Consider the following 12243-nt stretch of genomic DNA (forward strand, 5'->3'; position numbering starts at 1 on the left):
GCAGTAGGAGACCAGGTCTGGTTATCCACTAAGCACCTGCCTCTAAAAGGACCCCGCACCTTCATCCCAAGATACCTTGGACCCTATCTCATCTCTGCCATAGTTAATCCTGTGGCTGTCAAATTGGAATTACCTGCGCATATGAAAATACACCCAGTCTTTCATGTCTCCTTATTAAAACCAGTACAACCAGAAACCCGATTGACTAAACTCCCAGAACCTGTTTTGGTAGAAGGAGAACTTGAATTCGAAGTAAAGAACATCCTAGACTCCAAAATCGCCAAATCTAAATTATATTACCTGATTGATTGGAAAGGATACGGCCCCCAGGAAAGATCTTGGGAACCCTCAGAATATGTCCACGCACCTCGTCTGGTCAAGAAATTCCATCTGAATCACCCCGAAAAGCCAAAACCCCCGGAGAAGACACGCTTAGGAGGGGCCTTGAGGGGGGGTGCTGTCATGATCACTGCTTCCAAGGAGCCAGGACCAGTCCAACGTCCTTGGAAGCAGGCCCCTAATCCTAAGCCTAGGCACCAGCCGGTCCCTATTGGGACCTTTTGGACCTTGTCCTGGCGCCAGTGGCACCAGGCTCATCAAGGCCATCGGTCCCGGCACTGGAAGCGCCGGGCTCATATTATATGTAAAGATGCTTGGGTGGACTTACCTGCAGCAGACCATGCTGCTTACTTACCAGCTACATAGGAATCCTCTGTAAGCCGGAACTATTTTCTTACCTGGGTGGGGCAAGCTCCACGCCCTGGATACAACACTGGAACTCTTCTGGAACAGGAACTCTTTTCTTACCTAGGCGGGGCCATGGAGGAAGACGCCTCATCACTCCTAGGCTATTTAAACCACACCCGATTGATGAAGCGTGCTTCGCGTTATTCTGCATGTGCAGCAGAACGCTCACCGAGTCTGTTCCAGCTTTTCTTCTTCCGATCCTGTACCTGCAAGAACAATACTTACCATTCCAGTATCCAGTCTTCAGCAGCACCTGTAAAAGACAAGAAACAACAGGTTAGCACGACGACTTCACATGCAACGCATTCCTTACCTGGTCCATCGGCAGCGACCATTTCTTCACGCTGCACCGCCGCCTGTGGAGACAAAAGCATAGTTATTACTCACCGGCAATCCGCGAATTCCGGATGTTTTCAACACTGCAACCCAGCATCTGAAAGACAAAAGAAGAGACATTAGACAGGTATTTACTTACGCCCATCGCGCTCTCCACAATAGAGCGCCTGCAACTACTCCGGCGTTCATCACCTCTTCAGCACGAACTCACAGCTGTGAAGGAAAGAGACAGTTAAAGCGCTTGCATATACTCACGCATTTCCAAGCGTTTCTTTCCAAGGCTCTGGCTCCAGCTTTGGCTCTCTTCATACCATCTTCTAAACGCTAGAGCCCTGCAAAACAAATAGAACAAAGCATTATTCCGAGCCCTGTTCAATACTTACGTGTCCACGCACCTAAAGACTATATGGACTAAAAGGTGTCCGGAAACTCACTGCTCGTGCTGTAACAGCGGTTGCGATCCTCTGATGTTAAGAGGCCTACGTTTCACCCAGTGAAGGAACTGGCAACGGCACCCTGCACCAGACGCAGATGGAGAGCCCAGCATTCACCTATCTAAGGTGAGCACGTTTACCTGGGGGCTCTACGGAGAAGCTAGACGAGAGAGAGAGAGAGAGAGAGAGAAGGACACTCGATTGCCCAGATCTTTAACCCCATATATTCTTTCATCTGCAGAAATCTCACCCTTCGAGTTCGACACACAGTGCGAAGAGGCTCAGCCCCAGAAGCCAATCGAGTCCTGCACATCACTTTTCGAGTCACAGACTCCTTCCTGCCTAGACCAGCGCCTCCGTGGGAATCAGGTGAGCGTTACACAAACTCGGTAGCTTACACCTTAGATTATTCTTATCCATCTGGGGCCACGGGATATACTGTTGTTGGCCTCGCCTTTTTCTAACAAGAGAAAGTGTGAAATCCCAAAATTACTATTGGCTCCCATCATCTGCCTATCCATATTAGGGACAATGGTTCCTGATCGCCTTCTCCCTGGCAATGACCTCAGTCTGTTCAAATATGGTGGCGATTCCCCCCCCCCTCTCAATAAGACGTCGCCTTTTAGGTCGCTCTGGGTGCGCAATAGGATCTGGCGTTCTTTCTTTAGGCTGGTCTAAATCCAACCATGTTACTTCTCTCAGTCTGAAAACACCCCTTGGCTCCCTCCTCCCCAGGGAAGGTTTCCCTGTCTACATCTGACACATCTTGTCCCCAACTAGTATGGCAGTCATCCTTCTCGTCTCTATTTAGAGTCAGCCGGTCCAAAGACAAGGCTCTATGTTCGAGATTAGGCTTCCCTCCTTTCCCCGTCACGGGCAATTTCAGATAGATTGTCTTTATTTTATTTCTAGATTTTGTCCTCATCGCCTGATAAGCCTTCTCGATTCTGTCTCCATTACTTCCTATCTCAAAATTCTCCTCTAGATTTAGTCTAGAGGGTCCTGGCATTGTTTTTTGTGATGGGAGGAATTCCTCTATGTCCTCCCATAATACTACTGGACTAGATTCTAAATGCGATCAATGTCGCGTGCCCTCTGCCTTCTCTTTTGTTCTATTTCCTCATAGAATTCTCTTTGTTTCTTTGTTTCCTCCCTAACTTTGTTCTTCCTGTCTTTTTGCTTCTCTTCTCTCATTTGCCCTATGCACTTCATTTCTGCGTCTTTACATTTCTGCGTCTTTACATTCTTTTATCTCTTAATTTCTGTTCTTCCTCGTCTTTTCTTTTCTTGCCCGTCTCATTCTTCAATTGCTCTCTGCCTGTTGTCATACGGTCTTTGCTCTTCTGCTTTTCTTAACTGTTCCTGAAACTTTTGTTCCCATCTTTGTCTACTCTTTCTTTTATACACTTCTTTTAATTTCTCTCATTTCCTGTCTTTTTTATCTTGCTCACCTTGCCATACTCCCTTGATGCTCTTCCCATCAAGTTTGAGCAATATCTGACCTCCCAGCCATTCGATCTGTATGAGCTCAGCTTGTCTTTTTCTCCCTTCCATCTCTTAATTTCTCGTTCTATATCTAGGGTCACACTCGGCCGTTCACTTTTCTCTTTGTCCCGTGGGACTTTAGAGATCACATCTCTTTCTGGAGTTTTTTCTGGGCTCTCGTCACTGCCATAAGCAGACAGCTCATCTATCGGATTACTGTATCCTGTCACTGCCTTAAGCTCTCTTAATAGATACAATCCTTCATCTTTCATACTATCCCCATTTACTTCATGCACGGTAGGGGGAGCGGTAGGCTCAACACCCCCCTCTTTACACTGGTTAAGCATCCAGTCTTCAGGAGGCAGGTCTTCCCGTTCCTCCTGGTACATTTTCCAAAGCTCGAGACTAGCTAACCTTTTTCCAATTTCTGTCCTTTGTACGCTGCATCCAAGTATGTAGTCATGTGTTGCAAAACTGCTTTTGACAGTGATCCTCCTTGTGGCCATGGCATGAACCTTTTATCTGCTGTGCCCTTAACCCATTCTGCACTATATTGCTTATTTTTGGCTGCATGTTTCGGCCGCTTACACGGATGCATGAGCGGAGTAACATCCTCTATCATGACAAATCACAATCGACTGTCAATACTTACTGTTATTTTACACACAGCGTGCACCAATCGTTGCCGCTCCAAACCGCTTTCTCACTTTATACTTCAATCCACCTATTCAGTCGACACCTTTAACAACTAAATACATAATCTACTCTCAGCCTTTTACCATAATCTATTATTTGTCGTTCTTCGACATCTCATCATTTCCTTAACACATACAATATACAGACAGACGGACAGACTGGCCGGCCCCAACATATATCTCATGTTAGCGCTACTTGTTCTTGCCCCTAAAAATACTCAAATTGGATCTCCCTTAGCAAAAGCTTGTTTGCTCGTAGCCTAGCTATATCCACTTGGATATTTAAATAACTTCTTGTAGACATTCCTGGACGTAGGATTATGGGCTTAATCTGTGACGCTCCTCGTCATTAACTAAGTACATCTATTAAGTACCTCTAAATGACACTCCTCGTTCACTAAATACCCCACCAACCCTCTGTTACTTTCTTCCCATTATCACTTCCCCATTTATTATACATATATCGTGTTTTGCCCCCTTTCTCAATATACTCACCATTTGCTTTACAGCTCCTGACCCTTGGGATCATCTCCTCCTCAACTGGCCACCTTAGGCTTCGGTCTGCTCAGATGCCTATAGAAACCAGGAGGGGAATTCTGTGAAAGAGGGACCCGTCCCACCTATCTCGTTGTGTCTTGCAAAATTTCGCCCGCTATCTGCAGGAAGCCTTGCAGTCCTCCAGCTAAATGGCAGAGGACATCTGATATTTCCGAGACACTTAAAAACCTACTGGGTCGACACATTTTTTACAATCCTACCTCTGCTACCACGTTAGCCCTCAGACCTGGGTCCTTTAAGAGGTAGCAATACTTAGAGATGGATGGGGATGTAGAAATAACTTGTACATCAATAATGAAACCGACTCAGGAACTTGGCAAAACTCTGTTCTGTTTTATTTGCAATTATCTAAAACAAGGAGGTTACAATGGACATCAGACGTTCGCTCGAGCTCTCAATGCATTTCATAAAAAATATAACTTTTCTAGTAATTATTCGTCGTCTTTGACGTCACACTACGTGGCAAACTACAAAAACCAATTTAGGGATGTGATAGGCTTACAGGGAACATCTAAGTATACGTTCCATACTAACGGGAGTAGTGATTGGGTTTCTAACATCAGGTGGACAATTAAGCCCTCCTCTTGTGCAAGTCATCTTCACAAAATACTATATGATTCATTGGTTACATAAACTATAGGGCTCTCTGATACGTGGCCCTCTACAATTTGTTGGCACGCATGTACCCTTCTGGAATATTCCGCACGCTACCAGCACACAGGCTACTACCCCAGGTGCTGGGAGGGTCGGCCTGGTCATACCTCCCCACCAATTAGCCCAACATCTATAATCACTCTTTCAGTTTGACGTTCAATTAAGGCTTTGAACTTGGCCTTGCAGAAGCTCTCTGTGCCTGAGAATAAAAGGGAGTGTGGCATGGTCTCCTCTTCTGGTTTCGGTGTAGCTCGACCCAAGGCTATTCTCATCTGACCATGTGACTGGAGACCACGTTTACGAGCTCTTCTCTGCATATAATACTAATAAATGATGAACTCTTGGCACCTTTAGTGTTTTTCCATTTCACCTCAAACAGAAGTTTATTTCTTTTTCACGTTCATGTAACTACTTGATGGACAACCAGGCTCACAGTGGCCTTGACTCTTGGTGCTGGGCCAGCCAAGCCTTTCTTGAATTGCTCCTCCGCCATTAGCTGTTTTCCAACTGGGCCACACTGAAAACCTTTCCATACACGAGGTTTCAAGCCTTGCGAAAGTGCATTGTGGAACATCCAGGTTCTATACACTCCCATGTATACACATTGGCGCATCGCTGCAATCTATTCACTACGTAGCCATCCTCAAGATCACTTTGTCTACTTGCGTTACTGCATCTGTACAAGTGTAAAATTACTTTGCATTTTCTTCAGCGTTTCTTTGCATGAGCATCTTCATCTCGAGCCCGAAATGTTGCTCATCCTTGACACGTCCTCTACAGATCTTATAGGATGTTTGTTTTTTGTCTTGTGTCTCTTACCTGTGTGTGTCAGCTCTGCTTCGCATGACGTCACCAGTCTTTTCTCACTCGCTTTCACACTTCTTCCGGGACTCTGTCCAGAAGAGCATTATTTCTTTGTGAATGCATATAAGGTTTTCTCAGAGGATACCTTGTTTCAAGAATTCTTTGCGGTATAGGCATCCTCACTGGTACTGCACGTGTCGCAATTTCTGGTTCCCAACATATGGGCAACATGGGGCGGAGCTTCTGGTAGGGGTATTTGGCTCCTCCTCTACACCTTAAAATTAATGTGTGCTTCCACCGGGAACCAATGCAGATTATTTCTGTGGGCGGAGATGGGTTCATTGCTGGGTACCTTTCTGACAATCTGTATAGCGTCATTTTGAAGTACCTGCAGGCACTTTAAGCCCTTTTAGCTGACCCAGATCATCAACGCGTTGCAGTAATCAATCCTTGGCATTATCGGTGCACGGACCAGTGTGGCACAATTAGCTTCTGAGACATGGGGCTCTACTAGTTTCAGAAGCCTAAGTAAATATTGGGCTTTGTTTGTAACATTTACGATATGAGCGTCTAAGCTCCAGGATGATTCAGTCTAACACCCAATGTCTTAACCTTACTGACTGCCTTTAATAAGATGTTTTTCAATATTAAATCCTGCATATTGACTGTCCAATTTTGTTCTAAACTGGGATGGGGCAAACAGCATGAGCTCAGTTTTAGTGGCTTTCAGGTACATCCCATTGTTGGTCATCCAGTCCTGTATTTTGGTGTAAACCTTATTTATCCTCTCCGCATCCTCTATTTATTTGCTGCTCAGCTCAAAGATGAGCTGAGTGTCATCGCCGTAATTGGGAAAGGCATGCCCAGCCCTTCCAAGAAGTCACAGAGTTGGCGGCAGAAGACAGGGAGGGGGATAGGCAGGCGCCTTGTGGCACACCGCATTTAAGTGGCTCATCAAGCGAGCAGGTATTATCCCAGACGATCCTAGACATTCGTCTAGTCAAAAAAGATTTAATCCAGTGGAATAAATGCTAGCCCTTGTCAGGCCACGTAACAATGTATCATGGTCGACAAGGTCAAAGACTGCTGACAGATCCAACAACATCAGCAACCCTGCCTTGCCATTGTTCATAATCTAGAGCATTTCTGATTGCATATTCAGTAATGCAATCTCTATGCCACAGCAAGCTCTGAAGCCTAACTAACGTGGATGTAAAGCTCCAGATACTTCAAGAAATACCTGAAATTGGGCCGTGGCCACTTTATCTAGAACTTTTAGCAAAAAAGGGGCATTAGTAATGGGTCTGAAATTAGAATAAGCTTTTTGATCCAGACCTGGTTTCTTTAACAATGTTGTCACCCAGACTTTCTTCAAAGCCTTAGGAACACAACCTTTTCCCAAAGCTGGCTTTGGTAAGGCATACAAGGAAGGGGAGAAATAATTCCTTATTGGGGAGAATGATTTTCGACAGGAGGGTTCCCCCCCCACCCATAGTAGGTCTAATTTTTGTTCACAATATTAGCCAGGGTGTCTGCCGAGGTGTTGTTTAAAACTAAAAAATAGGTGCCTCCTTATTGTTAGAGACGGGGACAGTGAGTTCCATTCTGCCTAGCTTGTCTGTAATATGAGATTGTGCTACAGTTATTTTAACTAGTTCCACTCAGTGTGAAATTACGATGGCCTTTGCCCCTAGGATTGGTGCTAGGAGGGTGTTGGTTTCTCAACACCAGCAAAACCCCAAAAAGAAACTAGTAGGGTTGGTAGAGCAGGCACAGGGCTCAGTTGGGAACTTATAGCCTACCCTCACCTCCATGTTACCATAGTGTCAACCTTGTATTATGCCCAATAGAGCAGGGCTTTTAAAATGCGTTCATGGGTTTTGGGCCTGCCCATACCATGAGGGGTGGCAGTTTCCACAGGGATGCAGGTGAAGGGGTAGGGGAATGTACATCGTTACTGTGATGCAGGGCATAAGGGACAGAATAACCACCATGGCTGTCCAATCGAAGTGGCTAGGAGAATGTCCTCATAAGTGGGCCTTGACTGTGCTGAACGAAGGACACAGCCGTCCTGGGCAGGGGTTGAGTTGAACTTCTACAACTTTGTAGACCAAAGAGGAAGGGAGAAAATTAAACTTGTGTGTGGAGGAGGGCACAAAGCCTGTGGTGCTAGCCAAGGAGTCAAGGTTGCCGGTACTGTAAGGCAGGAGAATTGAAATTGACATGCAGGTCAATTTCACGGGAGAAACGGGCAGCTTTACCAACTTGTAGCACTGATTTCCTTACTGATAAAACTGGTATCTGCTGAAAAGGGATTAGTTTAATGGCAGTGGAGAATTCACCTGTAGGTAGGTGGCATTTCTGGGATAAATGTCTCTTGCAGTATTGTCTTTTCCACAGGGATTGCCCTGCTGCAAATGTTTTGTGCTAATTATGCATATATCCAATTCGCAGTATAGTGCATCAGCTTATTACAAAGGGAAACGTTTCTGCTGATGTGAATTTCCTTATAAACAGTAAATGTAGCATGCAATTGTAAATGCATTTTCATATTGGTTTCCCACACTGGGTCTATACCATATTTGGTTCATATTCATTACTTGAAAAGAAAAAGCATCATGGGCCTCCAGGGGGCAAAAAAGAGTGTTTTGTTGTTGATGGAACTGATATCGCCTTCTGCTTCGTTTAAAAGGCTGGATGGGCATTGGACAATGACCTGATCTCAGTGGCAAACATGTATAACTTGTCCCTCCTTGGAGAGTCCGAGTTCCCCTGCATTCATCAACTAAAACTGGCGAGCCATCGGCTTTACATGCTAATGAAGTCTATACTGCACTGTAAAAACAGCATTGAGCTCAGGGAGAAGACCAGATGGCTGCTCAATAAGTTAACTGCTTTCGGAGCTGCGTTATGCTGCTGCTAACAAACTTAACTTGCCCCAGCCAAACACAGTGGAACTGTTCGTGACTTGTTGGGAACACCACTCTAAATGGCAATAGGGGATCAGTGGATGAAGGGACAGTGTGTGACCACTGCTGCAGGACGGATCGAAGGCATGGAAGGTGGACTGGTGCAAGACTGGAGAGCACGCAGTGGACCTCTGCTCGTTTGCCTGTAGTGGACATGGGTTCTAGTTGCCCGGTTTGCCAGGCATAAACTGGAAGATCGCTTTAACCCGAATATACTGGAACCAGAGTGGAGTGCTGGCTTGTTTAGGACTGGCTCCATATGGGGGCGAAGTAGTGGGGTTGAGGCTCGCGATATGGTGGCACCAAGGTCGGCTGGTAGCTGAACGCAGTGCTCATATGGAAGAGGGTCACCAGAGGTTGGGAATGTTCTCAGCTGAGGCTCAAGGAGCAGCGTGCGCTAGCTAGGATTGTGCTGAGGGAGATATTCGGTGAGGGCAGCAATTACACATAGGGAGAGACTGGGCAAAGTGGGGGCCCAGGCGGCTGCCAAGTAGAGAGAAGGCGGGGCTTGGGTCATAGTCAAAACAGCAACGGGCTCATTGGAATTCAGCTTCTCTGAAGCCACAGAAGCAAGACAAGATGGCGGAAGATGCAGCAGTGGCTGGGGGTGGACAGGCCTGTGACCCAACTAATGTCGAACTGAGCATTGATAATTGAAGGGAACCATCAGATCACAGATTAAATAGATTTATTATTGATATTGATGGCGAGGCTGAGGCATGATGGCAGTAAATTGGGTGAGCAGAAGAGCGAGATGGAAAAGAGTGCTCAACCTTAAAGACAGCAACCACGTGCGTGTTAAGGAGTGGGCGCTTTTGAAGGAGATGACAAAACTACCGTGATCTTGAGGAACGGTCAAGAAGCGAGGTGTCAGAACATGGAAATGTTTATGGAAAGCCTGCTACTTGCTACACTTGAGGGTGGAACAGCACTGCAGGGTCTACAGCTTGAAGGAGCTTGGTGCAAAGACAGTCCCCAGGGGCATTTCTGCACGTGGTCATGATGAGGATGCTGATGTATCGGGACAAAGTAAAATTACTATTGCTGGCACCTACGCAGCTTAATGTCGTGTTGAATGGTAGCAGACTTTCCTTTTACTTGGCCTTTGGGGTTGAAGCGGAGAAGAACATTTGGAAAAAGTCAAGAAGCTACTAAGAGCGAAAAAGATCCCTTATGTGCTATTGCAGCCAGCAAAACAATGCATTGAAGTTGATGGAAAATGGCAATTTTTTGTGGAACCTAAGGCTGCGTTACACTACATTGAAACAAAGCTAAAATGAGATGGCAGAGCTGAGGACTAGGCCAAATGCTGAGCGGGACAATTTGTCATAGGTGTGGCGGCTGAAGGGGATTTGAAGTGGGAGAATGAGAAAACAAGCTCCCCCCAATCTCATCACGACCATGGCCTAGAGGATCACGGCCCAGGCACCCCCATGGGATGAGTTAGTCTATCTACCAGATGACAAAATACCCTGGTTCAGGAACATAAGGGTATGCCCAACAGCCTGTCCGACTCAAGCCGACACCTGCAGCATGGATGAACTCGACTAAGACAACAGCCACAAGTATCCACATCGTTAGAGATGCCATAACGACCTAGCCAACTGCCAAGAACACACGTGCCACCATGCACTCTGGTCGCTCACACACCAACCTACACGAAGAACATATTCAGTGCTATGACGTAGGTGACTGACACACCCACTGACGTGCATCATTGTTATTTTTCACATAGGCCTTTTTATAGTAATGCAGAAACGCAAGACGCTTGAAGAACTCGTGTATACGCTTGCTGACGCTTCTCCCACCACTCGCCCTGTGATGACACCATCATGTATACCTAACACTGCTTGTGACGCCATGTCAAACCGCGACCTCCGTACAATGGATTATGTATCGCCACCCATGAACTAGGACCGAGTAGGCCGCAAGCAAGAGCCCCACCATGAAAATCCTCTCAGAGCAAGAGTACAAGTGCTGATCATGCAGAACGAGCCCCAGCGAGAGTTCATAGCCAAGGCCACGATGTTGCAACTCGCATGCTACCAGCCCGGCGCCAAGGTTACACCTGTAAAAAAGCCAAGCCCACAGAAATGAAATCCAAATCTAATGTGCAGAATTCTGCTCCAGCTACGGTCTCTCCACACGTGACCAAACCGATCTGACAAGGTGCCAGACCCACGAGACAGAAAGTCGCCTGGGTTCCACGTCTGGGACACAGGTTGCAACAGCGAAGCAGCAAGATAGACACCTACGTCGATGGGAACGGCCCGCTCACAAGTCTATGAGCAGACCTGTACGTTGTCTGCACAAACACATAGTTGCACATTGTTGCTAATGACAGGTACACCGCGAGCTGGGGACGACAATGGTCCCAGGCTTGGGAGCTTGCGAGAGGACCAATCAGAACGCAGGGGGGCTCATCACTGACGCCACTAACATTAGCCAATCACCAGGGGTCCTCTTGTAGCGATTTTCAAGTATCTAATATTAGGGACAGCCCAAGTATACCACCTGACTCATCCTTAACCACTAATATCCTTCTCTATATGTATCCTACACTAACCCTACCACTCGGGGAACCAATCCAAAGTGGCAATAGATTGTTTGCTAACTTTCCCAGGTGACGCAGGTAGCGTGTCATACTGCTGTAAAAAGGGCCTGTGAGCCCCACTAAGGGTGAGAGTCTGGACGGACGCGTACGATCCAAGACCCATCCCTGCCGTTGTTATAATGAACAGTAGAACCACCTTGCTCCTTGTGTGTGTCTCATACTCATTTTGGGAAGCACGGGAGGAGTTGGGGCCTCCCAGCCCGGAGGTCCGCGGACGGCTCTGCCAACCCCGGGATAATCACCCCGACAAGTTGGAGGCACTGCTGAGATTCGAACTCAGGATCTCCTGTTTACCATGTCAATGTACTGATTGGTCATTCTCCCGAAGGGTGTTGGACCAGTGGGCATCCACTCATGATTCTACTGTGGTAGAGCAGCAGCTGGCGTAGGGCATCTTTGCACGAAGCAGTTAACAGAATGGTTGTGGTTTTGTTAAAGTTAAGGGGGAGGGGGAAGAAGTTTGAGTGGGGCTTGTCCTACGCGCATATTGTGGCAAACGCAGTTGGGGATACAATGGATGCACGCGTGGGGTGGTTTGGAGCAGTTACATGCACCATCGCTCATTATTCTTTAAGGGTATAATGGCCAAAAGCCATAATAGAAGCCACCAAAGGTAGGGGAGTAGGAGACATATGTTGGGGTAAGCCATCGCAACAAGAAAATGGCTACATTTAATTCTTACTTGGAACGATAAAGGGATCAATGGTGTGGTCAAGAGAGCAAGGATTTGCTTTTACTTTTGCAGGAGGAAAATTGATATTAAGTTGCAGGAGACAAACCTCCCACCTGAAGAGCACACGAAATTGGGCAAGAAATGGGTAGGGTGCATTTATGCTCCCGCTTTTTTTTATTTATTGGGTTTTATAATGCTCCTGTGAAGCAAAAATGTGTTTCACAGCGAATCAGGACGGGGGGGGGAGGGGAGGCGTACAGGGGAGAAAAAAAAC

Source organism: Ambystoma mexicanum, chromosome 3q (genome assembly GCF_040938575.1).
Source record: "Ambystoma mexicanum isolate Mex_15411 chromosome 3q, UKY_AmexF1_1, whole genome shotgun sequence".
In the NCBI taxonomy this organism is placed as follows: Eukaryota; Metazoa; Chordata; class Amphibia; order Caudata; family Ambystomatidae; genus Ambystoma; species Ambystoma mexicanum.